At 45.4% G+C, this 14,618-nt stretch overlaps 1 protein-coding gene across 1 annotated transcript in view; it reads right to left on the minus strand.

Annotated features, from left to right (window-relative positions):
* Positions 1 to 14,618, minus strand: part of COL27A1 (collagen type XXVII alpha 1 chain) — a 285,000-nt gene that overhangs the window by 102,318 nt on the left and 168,064 nt on the right. The window lies entirely within an intron of this gene.

The raw sequence follows: 14,618 nt of genomic DNA on the forward strand, positions 1-14,618 counted from the left end.
AGCAGGCGTCTTTGAGCCTGTGCTTAGGATGAGAAGCTAATGAGAATGACCGAAATACGTCGCCTGCGTCTAGCGAGCCCCAGGGCACAAAGTGTAAGCCAAATATTAAGTGGCAAGTACCCCCAATAAAACTGAATATAAAGACACTTCATGACATTAAGTAACTTATAGAACAAAACGAGCCAAGAAGAAAGTTGCATAAGTAGTAGTAAAAGTAGTACAATCCGACTTGTGTGACCCTTTTATTCATCGTTTCTGTAGGAGGTGTCAAGGTCTAGCCACGATCTAGCATAAGAGATGAGCTCAAAACTGAAGATCTGATTGAATATGATTGTATGGGGTAGTGCATTCCAGAGAACGGGTGCAGCACGAGAAGATTCTTAGATTTGGAAGTAGCAGGTTCGGATTAAGGATCATTAACAGAGTAATAGGGTGATAAGACAGATGTAGGATGAGATAATCAGGGTTATGAAAATAAGAGCCACAGAGAGTTAACAAGCGGCTGCACCTGGGGGTGGAGCTGCCCTTTAACTTGGTCCAGCCAAGAAAAATAAAGTTGAATGAGTAGGTGTAGTAGCAGTTGTAGTAGTGCAACCTGGCTTATGTGACCCTTTTATGCAAAGTTTCTATAGTAGTTGTCAGTGTCTAGCCAGGATGTATCATGATACACGGCGACAATAAAACGTAAAAGTACATTCATTTTCCTTTAATGTACTTGTAAACGAAAATGAGCCGCTGATGAAACTCCAACCCTCGTAGGCTGTGTGAGTATTTTGAGAACTGTGGTTTCGCATCACCGAGTTATCACAGATATAAGAAGAGTGACACTCTGGAATAAAAAGCATTATGGATGTAAAAAAAAAATGATGACGGCCTTTTAGTTTACAGCTTGATTGAGTTACCAGTCACTCACTACTGACAAAACTAAGAGGGGTTTTGGTAGTACATTAACGTATTGTGGACACTCCATGCGCAGTGTTGCACACATAAAGCTGAAAGTGGCGGTCACCATAAAGTGAAGAGATAGTATAGAAGGGGGTGAATGGGGAAGGAGTTTATTAGGATTAGGGAATGTAATAGGCTTACCTAAAGAGATGAGCTTAAAACTGAGGATTTGAATTACCATAATGGTCTGTGGTAGCGCATTTGAGAGAATTGGTGCAGCACGAGAAGAGTCTTAGAGATGGGAGGAGGAAGTCTGGATTGTGACAAAAGTTAGTAGAGGTTTTCCAAATAAGCAGTTTTCATTAACACACAGGTATGGAAATAAACAGATGAGGTAGGACACCTCGGGGCTATGTAGGAAAGTTAAGGGGCCACATGCACCTAGACTGTTTCACTTAAATTCGAGTTCATCGACAGGACCTGGGAGCGGACACTAAATAGTTTACAGATCCATGCTGTTCTGGCTCCGTGCATTGTTTACATCCGGCTGCCGCCAGAGCAGATAATATTTGAAAAGAGGTCATCAAGATGTTAATCCCGATGAATCCTGTAAGGACAAGTTATAAGAACAGGCAGCCATTTAGTTGGTATTTTCTGTCCTCTCCTTCCTCCTATGTCTGTGGGGATTCCTCCATCGATCCTCGCCATGTGTCTGCTTCACTTCTTCTGACATCCAATGTACGTCACTATGAAACATTTGTTTCGTTACAGCATTCTGCCATTACTGGTATTCCTCCGAGAAATTCATTAAAAAATTGACAACTGGGGGTTAACAATTGCGGGTGTCCCTATGCAACTTGACATGCTCAGCATTTATTGGAAAGGGTCATAGTGAGCAGGGACACAACCTCATCTGGTAACGCCCAATTGTCAGTGTATTTTTACATTTCCAAAAAAAAATTATACGAAAAAGACCAGGACAGAAGTTGTGACAGGCTCTACAGCACTTCTCCCTGGATCTCACAGGGCAATTTTAGCCAGAGATTTTGGATGGTCGGAAGGTCCATTTAGAACACGTTCTGCCTTTTCATGGCAGAAATACTCATGGCAGTTTCCAACAAATGACAGATATCAATTAGAAATTAATGTTGCCAAGTGCATTGCATTTTTTGGATCACTGTCAGGTGCCAGAGTAAAAAAAAAAAAAAAAAAAAAAAAAAAAGATAAATTTGGGGCATCTTTAGACCATCTCTTGTACCAATGTTTGCGGAATGTAATTTGTTTCAAGCCACACCCCTTTCCGCCAAGCCGCACCCCAAGGTGCAAAAAGGCTAAAATCAGATCGCTCGTGTGTTGGGCAGGTCCGCCAGCTTTTTGGGGGTAAATTGAGGCAGGAATCTATCTAGCTGAATGGATAACCCCATTGATCTACTGACATCTGTGACATATTTTCTGCTGTTTTATAAACATCTGCACGGACTCTGCTATGTCTCAGTATGTCTGAAGTATTTTTGTGCGGTATATATTTCCAGCTACGGGGCAAAGGATTTAACTGTGACATTTCACTGACAGGTCTGTCCGACTTGCAGGTGGTCTATAAGTGCAATATGCCCTCTGGCAGTAGAAAGGTTACATGACGCGTTTCAGGGATACGGGCCTCAATTCTACGAGTCTGCTGGTTTCCTTCCTATACTAAGCCGACGACATTTGGATCCTGAAAGCAGTGAACGCTGTATGGAAAGCATGAGTCGTCCGAGTCTATGCAGGAACATGGATTTGCGCTTACATAAAGCTGACGGATATATTCGGGGGTCAGGGAGATTACACTTGTACAATTCCTAGGAATAGGAAAATGTACGAAGGCAATCACCTCATCTTTTCCTGCAAAAATACAAATGCCAAGCCATGCATGCCTGGATGCTATAAAACAGGAGGATCAACCTATAAGGCATGGAAAGAATTAACTAAGCGGTGCTGACCAACTGTGCTCTCCATGCGTCACAACTCTCATATAATCCTAGAAGTAAATTCTAGAATTGCTTGCCGATTCTACACACTTTTATTTTAATTATGACAATACCAAGCACTTGGCATCAGCGTTTTATTAGCATATCATTGGTTTAGAAGATAAAACCCCCAAAATTCGACCTAAAAGATCTTTGGTGCTGCAACAGAAAAAACTTCCATATGGAAAAGTAAAAAGTCATTCACCTGCAGAATCCGCGGCAGAAATCTGAGGTTCAGTTTCTGATTTCTGCTGTACAAATATAGGTTTGAGATACATTTTAAGGAATCTGTAGCGGAAATGCACCCTGATGATTTAACAAGTCCAACTAGAAATCATACTTTGGGTTTAGCTACATTTTGTGCAGGGGCAACCAATTTCACCTGGACCCTGATGCCCAAGGATCACTGTGTTATAAACGGCACAAGGAAGGTGGGGAACCCTATAATAGAATTTGCATTCTGAAAGATTACAGAGGCTGCAACACCATTACGCAAGAGGCACCACTAACCAAACACCACCATGAAGACCAAGGAGATCTCCAAACAACACCATGAAGACCAAGGAGATCTCCAAACACCACCATGAAGACCAAGCAGATCTCCAAACAAGTCAGGGACAAAGTTGTTGAGAATTACAAGTCAGGGTTGGGTTATAAAAAAATATCCCAATATCAGATGATCGATCCCCCTGAGCACCATCAAGTCCATTATCATCAAATGGAAAGAACATGGTACCACAACAAACCTGCCAAGAGAGGGCGCCCACCAGCCCGTGCAAGGAGGGCATTAATCAGAGAGGCAGCACCGAGACCAAAGGTAACCCTGAAGGAGCTGCACAGTTCCCAAGCAGAGACTGGAGTATCTGTCCATACGACCACAATAAGCGGTACACTCCATAGAGGTGGCATTTATGGAAGAGTGGGCAGAAAAAAGCCTTTACTTACACACAAAAATTGTTAGGCTCATTTTGAGTTTGCCAAAAGACATGTGGGAGACTCCCCAAATGTATGGAGGAAGGTGCTGTGGTCAGATGAGACCAAAATTTAACTTTCTGACCACCAAGGTAAACGCTATGTCTGGGGCCAAACCAACACAGCTCATTATCCCAATAACACCATCCCCACAGTGAAACGTGGTGGCAACATCATGCTATGGGGATGTTCTTTGATAGCAGGGACAGGGAAAATGGTCCAAGTGGACAGGAAGAGGAATGGTGAAAAATACAAGGATGTTCTTGAGCAAAACCGGTTTCAGTCTGTCAGTGATTTGAGTCTGGGACGGAGGTTCACCTTCCAGCAAGACAATGACACAAAGCATACAGCTAAAGCAACACTCGAGTGGTTTAAGGGAAAACGTGTAAATGTTTTGGAGTGGCCTAGTCAAAGCCCAGACCTTAATCCAATTGAGAATCTGTGGTCAGACATGAAGATTGCTATTCGCCAGAGGAAACCATCTAACTTGAAGGAGCAGTTTTGTCTTGAGGAATGGGTAAAAATCTCAGTAGCAAGATGTGGAAAGTTCATAGAGACTTGTCGAAAGTGACTTGCAGCTGTAATTGCTGCAAAAGGAGGCTCTACAAAGTACTGACTTTAGGGGGGTGAATAGTTAAGCACACTGAAGTTTTCAGCTATTTTGTCCTATTTGTTGTTTGCTTCACAATAAAAAGAAAACCAAATGTTCACAGTTGTAGGCATGTTCTTTACATGAACTGATGCAAAGCCTCAAAAATACAAGTGAAATTCCAGGCTGTGAGGTTGAAAAACACGAAAAATAACAAGGGAAGGGATGGGTGTGTGAATACTTTCGCAAGCCACTGTATATGGAAGAAATAATCAATATAGAAATAGGGGCAAGTCTATAATATTCCTTTCCATATTCTGCCAAGACCCAGGTGCAAATTTTGGTAAACGTATCTTCCATAACCAAAAGTAAGGCAAGTATCCCCTATACAGGAGGGGAGGCCACAGAGCAGGAGTTGAGCTTGGTCTATTCCGTATCTTCTAACGGTAGTAAACGTCTAGGAATTCTGATATTTGTATTCTGTGTTAGCACAGTGGACGCCCGGCCAAGCTTCAATCCTCTACATATGAGCACACACATGCAGCTGCACCGATGTCCTGGGGCAGGAGCTTACAACATGGGAAATTGATTTTTAAAGCTACATGCCTCTGACCTGCTGCCGGATTACCAAACCTTTCAGATCATCAGATCTGCAGTTTGCGTCTGTCAGGCCACGCTGGGAGTTGTAGTTTCAAGGCCGCTGGAGTGCCAGCAGATTCACATTTACTGCTGATTACTATTGGGGCTCATTGGTTCTGACTTAATTTATTAATTTCCAAAATCTGCCGCGTATCCGATCTAGGTGCGAATGCCCATATGTGGTTAAGCAGATGCAGATTTTTAAAACCTGAACCTTATGAAGGTGCCGCAATTAGGCTTTCAGCAGGGTCCCTGAGTATATTAATGAGGCTCAGGCTGCTTTGACAAAGGAACAATTCTTCAGCGATGCAGAGTGCGAGGCAGGCGCAGGAAGAGGCTGATGAGGAGGTGAGACAAGAAGCTCCGTGTTTGGAGCCCGTCCACAGCGCCCCGGCCTCACACCCATCCATCACTGGCTCTGTGTGAACACTAAAAAGTCATCATTCAAGACCAAGCAAAAACAAACAGGCAGCAGAAGCTTTTTCCTGATGGAAACATCTCCGATCAGGACCAAGGAAGCGCAAGAAAACTTTGACAACTCCACACAACCTCTTCTTTGTCAGCGGCTGACAGAATTCCTTCTTTTCAGAACACATTCCCAAATTTTGGGAGGGAGTTTTCCTTCCTGGCAGCTGATGGGAATTCTTTAAAAAATTTTCTGAACATATTTCCGTAAATACCTTAGTTAGCTTAAAGGATATGTCCATCACCATTTTATAAATATAGATATAAAAAAAAGCCCTGCAACTTTACTTTTGCACACTGATCCTAAGCCTTTATTCCAGTACCCCAGAGCTGCATGCATAATTCTGCTAGCTGTTATTGGAAACAATCAACAAGTTCATATCACATTAGCAGAGCTTCTATAGTGCAGTGGGACAGTAAGAACTTCTTACATCAGATTGCAGTCCCCAACCCCCATTTAAGCAATGAGTATATACTGTTGGACCAAGAAAAAAAGCCCATTTATAACAAAATACTCCTATACAGTTGAGTTTGCACATGCCTGCTGTTCTCTATGAGGCTTACATTTAGACCCAAGACTTAAAGAGAACCTGTCAACACATTTGTAAATATGGATGTAGTGGAAAGGCTGCATTGACCCCTATTCCCCCAGTAAAAGCTATACATTTTATGTAGAGATGTGCTATGTGCTAGTCATGAGAAATCCATAGAAGCCATATACAAATCAGTCTGGGCGCACACGTGGGGCATTAGTGCACATGGAAGAAGTAGACGTGTACCGAAATGCCCCCGGTGCACCTCCAGACTGATTTGCATGACATTCTATGCACACTAATCATGCATAGATCTCTGAAAAAAATATATAATTTTTATTGAGGGACAAGTGCCTATACAGACAAGCCACTACTTTCATATGGAAAAAAACGTACTGACATGTTCCCTTTAAATAAAAATTGCTTCTAAAGTTTGCAGTTTCTAAATAACTTAATACAAAAATTTTACGAAAAACTTTCCATGTCAGCCTCAAGGTGGCACTGTTGTGGAGCGAAATGTAATTTTGTAAATCAAAACCATTTTCTTACAATGCCAAACAAATCGCTGACCACTTCTCATTGGTTGTGCAAATGTAACAGGAGATGTGAAGCCACGTTTAGTACTAATTACAACCAGAACAAATAGAATAAAAAAAAACAAAACAAAAACATTTTGGGTGAAGATTGCCAAGAGTTAGTGATATTGTGCCGGTGGTCCAAAGTCTAGTTCAGCAATGCAGACAGTAGTGCCAACAGCCTGTGATAATATAGTATGATCCTGACCCCAGTATCGGCTGCCAGCGGTCCGGTTCTTACCCCGGTATCAGCTGCCAGCGGTCCGGTTCTTAGCCCGGTATGGGCTGCCAGCGATAAGGTTCTTACCCCGGCATGGGCTGCCAGCGATAACGGTCCTTACCCCGGCATGGGCTGCCAGCGATAACGGTCCTTACCCCGGTATCGGCTGCCAGCGATAACGGTCCTTACCCCGGTATCGGCTGCCAGCGATAACGGTCCTTACCCCGGTATCGGCTGCCAGCGATAACGGTCCTTACCCCGGTATCGGCTGCCAGCGATAACTGTCCTTACCCCGGTATCGGCTGCCAGCGATAACGGTCCTTACCCCGGTATCGGCTGCCAGCGATAACGGTCCTTACCCCGGTATCGGCTGCCAGCGATAACGGTCCTTACCCCGGTATCGGCTGCCAGCGATAACGGTCCTTACCCCGGTATCGGCTGCCAGCGATAACGGTCCTTACCCCGGTATCGGCTGCCAGCGATAACGGTCCTTACCCCGGTATCGGCTGCCAGCGATAACGGTCCTTACCCCGGTATCGGCTGCCAGCGATAACGGTCCTTACCCCGGTATCGGCTGCCAGCGATAACGGTCCTTACCCCGGTATCGGCTGCCAGCGATAACGGTCCTTACCCCGGTATCGGCTGCCAGCGATAACGGTCCTTACCCCGGTATCGGCTGCCAGCGATAACGGTCCTTACCCCGGTATCGGCTGCCAGCGATAACTGTCCTTACCCCGGTATCGGCTGCCAGCGATAACGGTCCTTACCCCGGTATCGGCAGCCAGCGATAACGGTCCTTACCCCGGTATCGGCTGCCAGCGATAACGGTTCTTACCCCGGTATCGGCTGCCAGCGATAACAGTCCTTACCCCGGTATCGGCTGCCAGCGATAACGGTCCTTACCCCGGTATCGGCTGCCAGCGATAACGGTCCTTACCCCGGCATCGGCTGCCAGCGATAACGGTCCTTACCCCGGTATCGGAAGCTGCCAGCGACAACGTTTCTTACCCCGGTATCAGCTGCCAGCGATAACGGTCCTTACCCCGGTATCAGCTGCCAGCGGTCCGGTTCTTAGCCCGGTATGGGCTGCCAGCGATAAGGTTCTTACCCCGGCATGGGCTGCCAGCGATAACGGTCCTTACCCCGGCATGGGCTGCCAGCGATAACGGTCCTTACCCCGGCATGGGCTGACAGCGATAACGGTCCTTACCCCGGTATCGGCTGCCAGCGATAACGGTCCTTACCCCGGTATCGGCTGCCAGCTATAACGGTCCTTACCCCGGTATCGGCTGCCAGCGATAACGGTCCTTACCCCGGTATCGGCTGCCAGCGATAACGGTCCTTACCCCGGTATCGGCTGCCAGCGATAACGGTCCTTACCCCGGTATCGGCTGCCAGCGATAACGGTCCTTACCCCGGTATCGGCTGCCAGCGATAACGGTCCTTACCCCGGTATCGGCTGCCAGCGATAACGGTCCTTACCCCGGTATCGGCTGCCAGCGATAACTGTCCTTACCCCGGCATCGGCTGCCAGTGATAACGGTCCTTACCTTGGTATCAGCAGCTACCAGCGATAGCGGTTCTTACCCCGGTATCAGCTGCCAGGGATAACGGTTCTTACCCCGGTATCAGCTGCCAGTGATTCGGTTGTTACCCTGATAGCAGCTGCAAGTGATACAGTTCTCACCCTGGTATCAGCCGCCAGTTACATTGTTCTCACCCTGGTATCAGCTGCCAGTTACATTGTTCTCACCCTGGTATCAGTTGCCAGTGATATGGTTCTTACCATGGTATCTGCTGCCATTAATACATTTTTGATCTTGGTTTCAGCCGCCAGTTACATTGTTCTCACCCTGGTATCAGCTGCCAGTTACATTGTTCTCACCCTGGTATCAGCTGCCAGTTACATTGTTCTCACCCTGGTATCAGCTGCCAGTTACATTGTTCTCACCCTGGTATCAGTTGCCAGTGATATGGTTCTTACAATGGTATCTGCTGCCATTAATACATTTTTGATCTTGGTATCAGCTGCCAGTGATGGGGGGAGGGGAAGACTTACGCAGAATTATATGCTGGGGACTCTCTTGCTCAGGGTTATCACAGAACTAAAGAGGTTAACCCGAGATCTGACTTTTCTCTGACCCTTGCAGTTGTGACTAAAGCATGGCTTGTATTACACCATCAGTTATGCTGGCCACAGTGTATAATGTCAGGAATCTAAGGGGTAAGATTTCTCCTTGTGGAGAGTGACATGCCAGGTCTGGCACACCAGTATGAGGAGACTTACAACGTTGCTACTTCCAATGTTGACAGCAGAGTTCAACTTCTTTTCCTCTCTGAAGAGACAATTTGCATATTTAATGTCAGGAAGGGATTCAATGGGAAGTATGTCTTGGCGTTCATACAACTTCAGATTATCCTGACACACATTTAGAAGCCATGTTTTTGGGGGAATAAAAGTGACATGGATTCAATGGTGCAGAAATGTGTCAGATAGCTAGCTATACATGGATTAGTCCCATTAAACAGGCCTTGACCATGTGTAGACATATGAGAGCTCAAAGAGGAAAAAGGGCTGGATGTCTGGGGTCACTCCTGTATTTGTTTTTATTCTACTGCATAAAGTCCACAATGTGAACAAAGCCTTATAATTTCAGTACTTCAGCATTTTTAAGAGTTTCAATTACTGTCTGTAAATGAAAACCCATACAGGCCTAATGCATCTCCCAGCGGAGAGCAGGGTACAAGGATAGGTGACATGAGGTTTTATTCCTAAACTTACCCTACAGCACCTGTCAGCAGGAGACACTTCTGTTTATGGTGTCTCTCAAGCTGTCGGACATCACAAAAGTCCGAGTCATCAGTACTCTGTTATAGGTGAAATTGGTCAAGCAGAATTAAATACTCACATTTTCTGGGACAGGTCATATGACATGAAAACCAAAGGAATCTGCCCTAAAACAGATCTAAATGAGACATATACCTAAAAGGTCGTGGGAAAACGGACTAAAAATAATGAAAAAATTTAATCTTTATTTTTCTCTGACCACCCAATAGAATGATCAGATATTATATCTAAGCATAGTTTTTTATCAATCTAATTCACACCCCTATTGCTTAGGTCCCATTCTGGCAACCAAAATCTATTTTAATTTTCCTCTGGCATAGTAGTGAAAATACCCAAAGGGAACTGATGGCAGAACTGATCCCATAGTTTTCTATTGGATTATTCCCAGCATCTAGGGCTGAATCAAAAAAACGTTACATGCAGTGTTTATCCATTTGGTTATAAATGCCGGACCAATGCACCATTCTGTCATCATTTGTATCCGGCTAAGAAAACAACTGATATACACTATTGGAGAAAAGGATTGGGAAACATGTATTAATCGTTGCGTTCAGCCCCACTGCCCAGCCCCTGACCCCAATGTACAACCTGTGGCCCCTCGCCCCCAGTGTACAACCTGTGGCCCCTCGCCCCCAGTGTACAACCTGCGGCCCCCTCGCCTCCCCCCTTCCCCGCTGTATAACCTCCGGCCTCTCGACCCCAGTGTATAACATTCGGCCACTCGCCTTCCCCCTTCCCCGCAGTATAACCTCCGGCCCCTCTCTCCCGGCTGTACAACATCTAGCCCCTCGCCCCCAGTGTATAACCTCCGCCCCCCCCCTCGCTGTATAACCTCCGGCCTCTCGACCTCTGTGTATAACATCCGGACCCTCGCCCCCCCGTTGTATAACCTCCGGCCTCTCGACCTCAGTGTATAACATCCGGACCCTAGCCCCCCCGTTGTATAACCTCCGGCCTCTCGACCTCAGTGTATAACATCCGGACCCTCGCCCCTCCGCTGTATAACCTCCGGCCCTTCTCTCCCAGCTGTACAATATCCAGCCTCTCGCCCCCAGTGTATAACCTATGGCTCCTCCCCACCCCCGCTGTATAACATCCGGCCTCTCGACCCCAGTGTATAACCTATGGCTCCTCCCCACCCCCTGCTGTATAACATCCAGTCCCTCGCCCCCACCCCCCTTCCCCGCTGTATAACCTCCGGCCCCCATCTCCCGGCTGTACAACATCCAGCCCCCCACCCCTGCTGTATAACCTCCGGCCTCTCGACCTCAGTGTATAACATCCGGCCCCTCGCCTCTCCTGCTGTATAACTTCCGGCCCCTCTCTCCCCACTGTACAACATTTGGCCCCTTGCCGTGCCATCAGCCTTCAGCACCAGCTATTCTGGCACACGTTAGTAAAGAGCTCACTGATACCAGCGTGGTCCTGTAATAGGAGCCACCAAAGCTCTGTTGACTCCATAACTGCAGAGTCCAGACCTCCTCTGGTATTAACATCAGCACAAATACTGCGCCCCCGCCGGGAGCTTCATGGCTGAGCAGCTGCATGCAGCCTTACATCATCAATCATAATGCCGAGTGTCGGATGGCGTGGTGTAAAGCCGCCATCACTGGACTCTGGGGGAGACGTGTCCTGTGCAGCGATGGATCACACTTCTCTATCCGGCGTCTGATGGAGGAGTCTGGGTTTGGTGATTCCAGGAGAACGTTATCGCCTGACTGCATTGTGCCCGCTGTACAGTTTGGTAGAGGAGGGATGATGCTATGGGCTGTTATCAGGGGTCGTCTCTGACCCTTAGTTACAATTAAGACAAATCTTAATCCTTCAGCAAAAGACATTGTGGGCAATTGTAGCTTCCAGCTTTGTGGGAACAGTTTGGGGAAGGACCTTTTCTGTTCCACATGAGTGAGCCCAGTGCACAAGGTCTATAAAGACATGGTTGAGAGAGATTGGCTGGTAGACCATGACCGGCCTTTCCATGGCAAAGGATAAAATACCAAAGTATAATCTGCCATGTAGCAGATTTCAAATCCCCAGTGCAGATAGTCTTCAATGGAAATTATCATCTGGAGGAAGGTGGCGTTGGGGGCACTGGGCATGTGCCCTGCGTGGTGTCAACAAGCCACTTTCATGGTATTTTGATTCAGGGCTTCTGTCGGATATTGCATCTCAGCTCCATTGAAGTGAATGGGGCACGGGTGCAATACCGCCCAAAACCTGTGGACAGGTGTGAAGCGGTCTCTGAAAAGAAAAAAATAAAAAACCCAACCATGTTTTTCTAATTTTGTACTTAATAAGACAAATTTATATAGTATAGTCTTGAAGATATACTTGATCCCATGTGACAGTTTTTCAGTAGATACATAAAAATGCCTGTCATAATGACTGACGCACTAATCGGTCCACATGTAGAAAGGTCTAGAAAGGCTTATAGGAGACCTTCTAGAGCGGAGTTGTTGAAACACAGCGATGTATAGTAGCGAACATCACCTGCAAAGTGACTTCTCACCCCACAGGTTCCCCCATTTGCTACTACAAGCGTATCGACACCCTTCAGACATTGCCTTTGGTTTTGGTGGAGAGGGGATCACATGCTCCATATTAAAGTGAGGGAATAGGATTTCAAATAACAGAAAGCTCTCATTATAAGAAGGAGCGGATACCAGGGAATTAAAGCCTTAGTGCGAGCTGTCATCACCAGAGTGGTCTCCCTCCTTCATGCAGGATATAACATGTTTGTAAGAGAAGCTGACACTCTCCTAAGATGTCTACTCCAAACTAGAGGTAACGTAGAAAGCGTTATTGAAAAGGAAACGCTCCATAGCAATTAATATTCATTATGGAGTCTGATGTTTAAAGCGTCACACTTTCTTATGAATATGTTTGGGCCACTGTCTAACATTAGAAGATGGAACTGGTCCTGGTGCTTAAAGGGGGGTAAGAGGTCAGTTATACCATTAGTTTTATGATGCATATTTTCTTTGAATTTGAATAGCTTGATGCTAGACGAGACCTTTGAGGTGAAGAGTATATGGCACAGCAACGGACTTTACGCCTTAACGTAAACATTTTTTTTTTTAAGCTGCTGGAACCCCCAAAAGGGCAATTAGATTCCCTTTAATATAAGGGGGCTATCAGTAGAATCAACTCTCCTAAGAAGTTTATATGGGCACGCAAGTCACTAAAAGTTGAATGAAATGATACCTTGATATCTGCGATCTGATGTCTTATTCCAGAAAAATCTTAATATGTAAATCAGCTGTTAAGATCAATGGGTGGAACAAAGATCTCCCCGAGAATCTGCCTCCAGAGGGCAAACTGTCAGTCATTACATGTCTCACACTGGTAACATCCCCTTTAGTTTAAAATAATCTCTGGAGGCAGATTCTTGGGGAGCTCTGTGCCCCGCCTATAGATCTTAACATCTCATTTACATGTTAAGAAAAACAGGTTTCTCTGGAATAAGACATCAAATCACAGATATCAAGGTATCCTTTTTTTTCAACCTTCTGTAACCTGCATGCTCATAGACAGCTTAGGAGAGTAGAGCCTACTGACAGATTCCCTTTAAAGGGGTTTTCTGAGCCTTTAATATTGATAACTTACCACTAACAATCCCACTGATCAGTTGATTGAAGGACCATTGTTCAGCAAAAGTGGCACAGCTCCGGACACTGTGCCAAGGATGGAACTGCAAGTCCTCTCCCATACAAGTAAAGGTCATCAATATTAAGATCCCTGAATAAGCTCTGATTTCACATAGATTTCTCTTTACCCCCAAAACGTCCTAACCTTACCTTTAGTCCACACATTAGAAACTTTTTTTAAACTTGGGACAGCCCTTTCAGCAGGCTTTTATATCTCTTCTCACAAAATTGTGAGAAAGAGTGAGAGGATTTGCCATCTCTATGCCTATGCAGAGCACAACAGTAGAGAGGAGTTGGTCATCGGCTACTGTGCTCTGAAAGTTTTGCTCTGAAGCTATAAAATCACTATTTCAGGGTATGTGCACGCGATGTCTTTTAAACTCTAGAGAACCCGCAGAGTTTTCAAGCAGAAGATGCTTCAGGAAACTGTAGCTTTTTTTTTTACCTGAATAGTTTTTTTTTGTTGTTTCTGGAACCTTTTTCCGACAGTTTTGGCTACCGGGGTTTTTTATCGTTTTTTGATATCAAACCCCAAAGTCTGCAGAAAAATAGTCTCTTGATTAAGCAACTCATAAGCTTTGTCCATGTCAACCTGGGTTCTGGTGTGGATTGGTTGAGAATCAATCTGATTTAAGACAGAGGTGGCATATCTTTTTAATGTCTTCAAGCACCCGTGGAGCCTCCTCTACACTTTTGGAGCCAAGAAGATGGCTGCAGGACACAGATCAAGTAAAAACTCCTGCATTTATACAATGGCAGTGCTGATGTTACGCTGTGAGATACGGAGCCTCTATCCCATGTCCTGGATAAGAAAAGTAACTTGCTGTTTCATAGAAAAAAACGCTCTCTGAAAGTTCAGACTGCGATGCCTCGAAAAAACTATTTTTCAGTAGCTCTTTGCTAAACAGTCAGCGAGAAGCTGGAACAGCAAAGTCCTCCAATGAACAAGAGATGACAATCGACTAGTGTTTGACAATATCATCCACTGCTGAACCAAGTGGATGGCAAAATGAGCTCTAACCCACCAGTGGATCACAATCACAAGTAACCTGATGTGTCATTATCACACAGAACCTCGCAAGCCTAGGCCTTGGCTTACCATGAACCATTCAGATCGAGTAACGTGTATTTTCATTAAAAATAGGCCACATTTGTACAAGATGTTAATAAATCCTTGTTCAGAAAATTTGTGACTTCAATATATTATAACGACCCCATCCAATATCAATGTCCAAATGA

The sequence above is a fragment of the Phyllobates terribilis genome, unplaced genomic scaffold, assembly GCF_046119375.1.
Source record: "Phyllobates terribilis strain yellow unplaced genomic scaffold, ASM4611937v1 Scaffold_7__3_contigs__length_470593459, whole genome shotgun sequence".
Lineage (NCBI taxonomy): Eukaryota > Metazoa > Chordata > Amphibia > Anura > Dendrobatidae > Phyllobates > Phyllobates terribilis.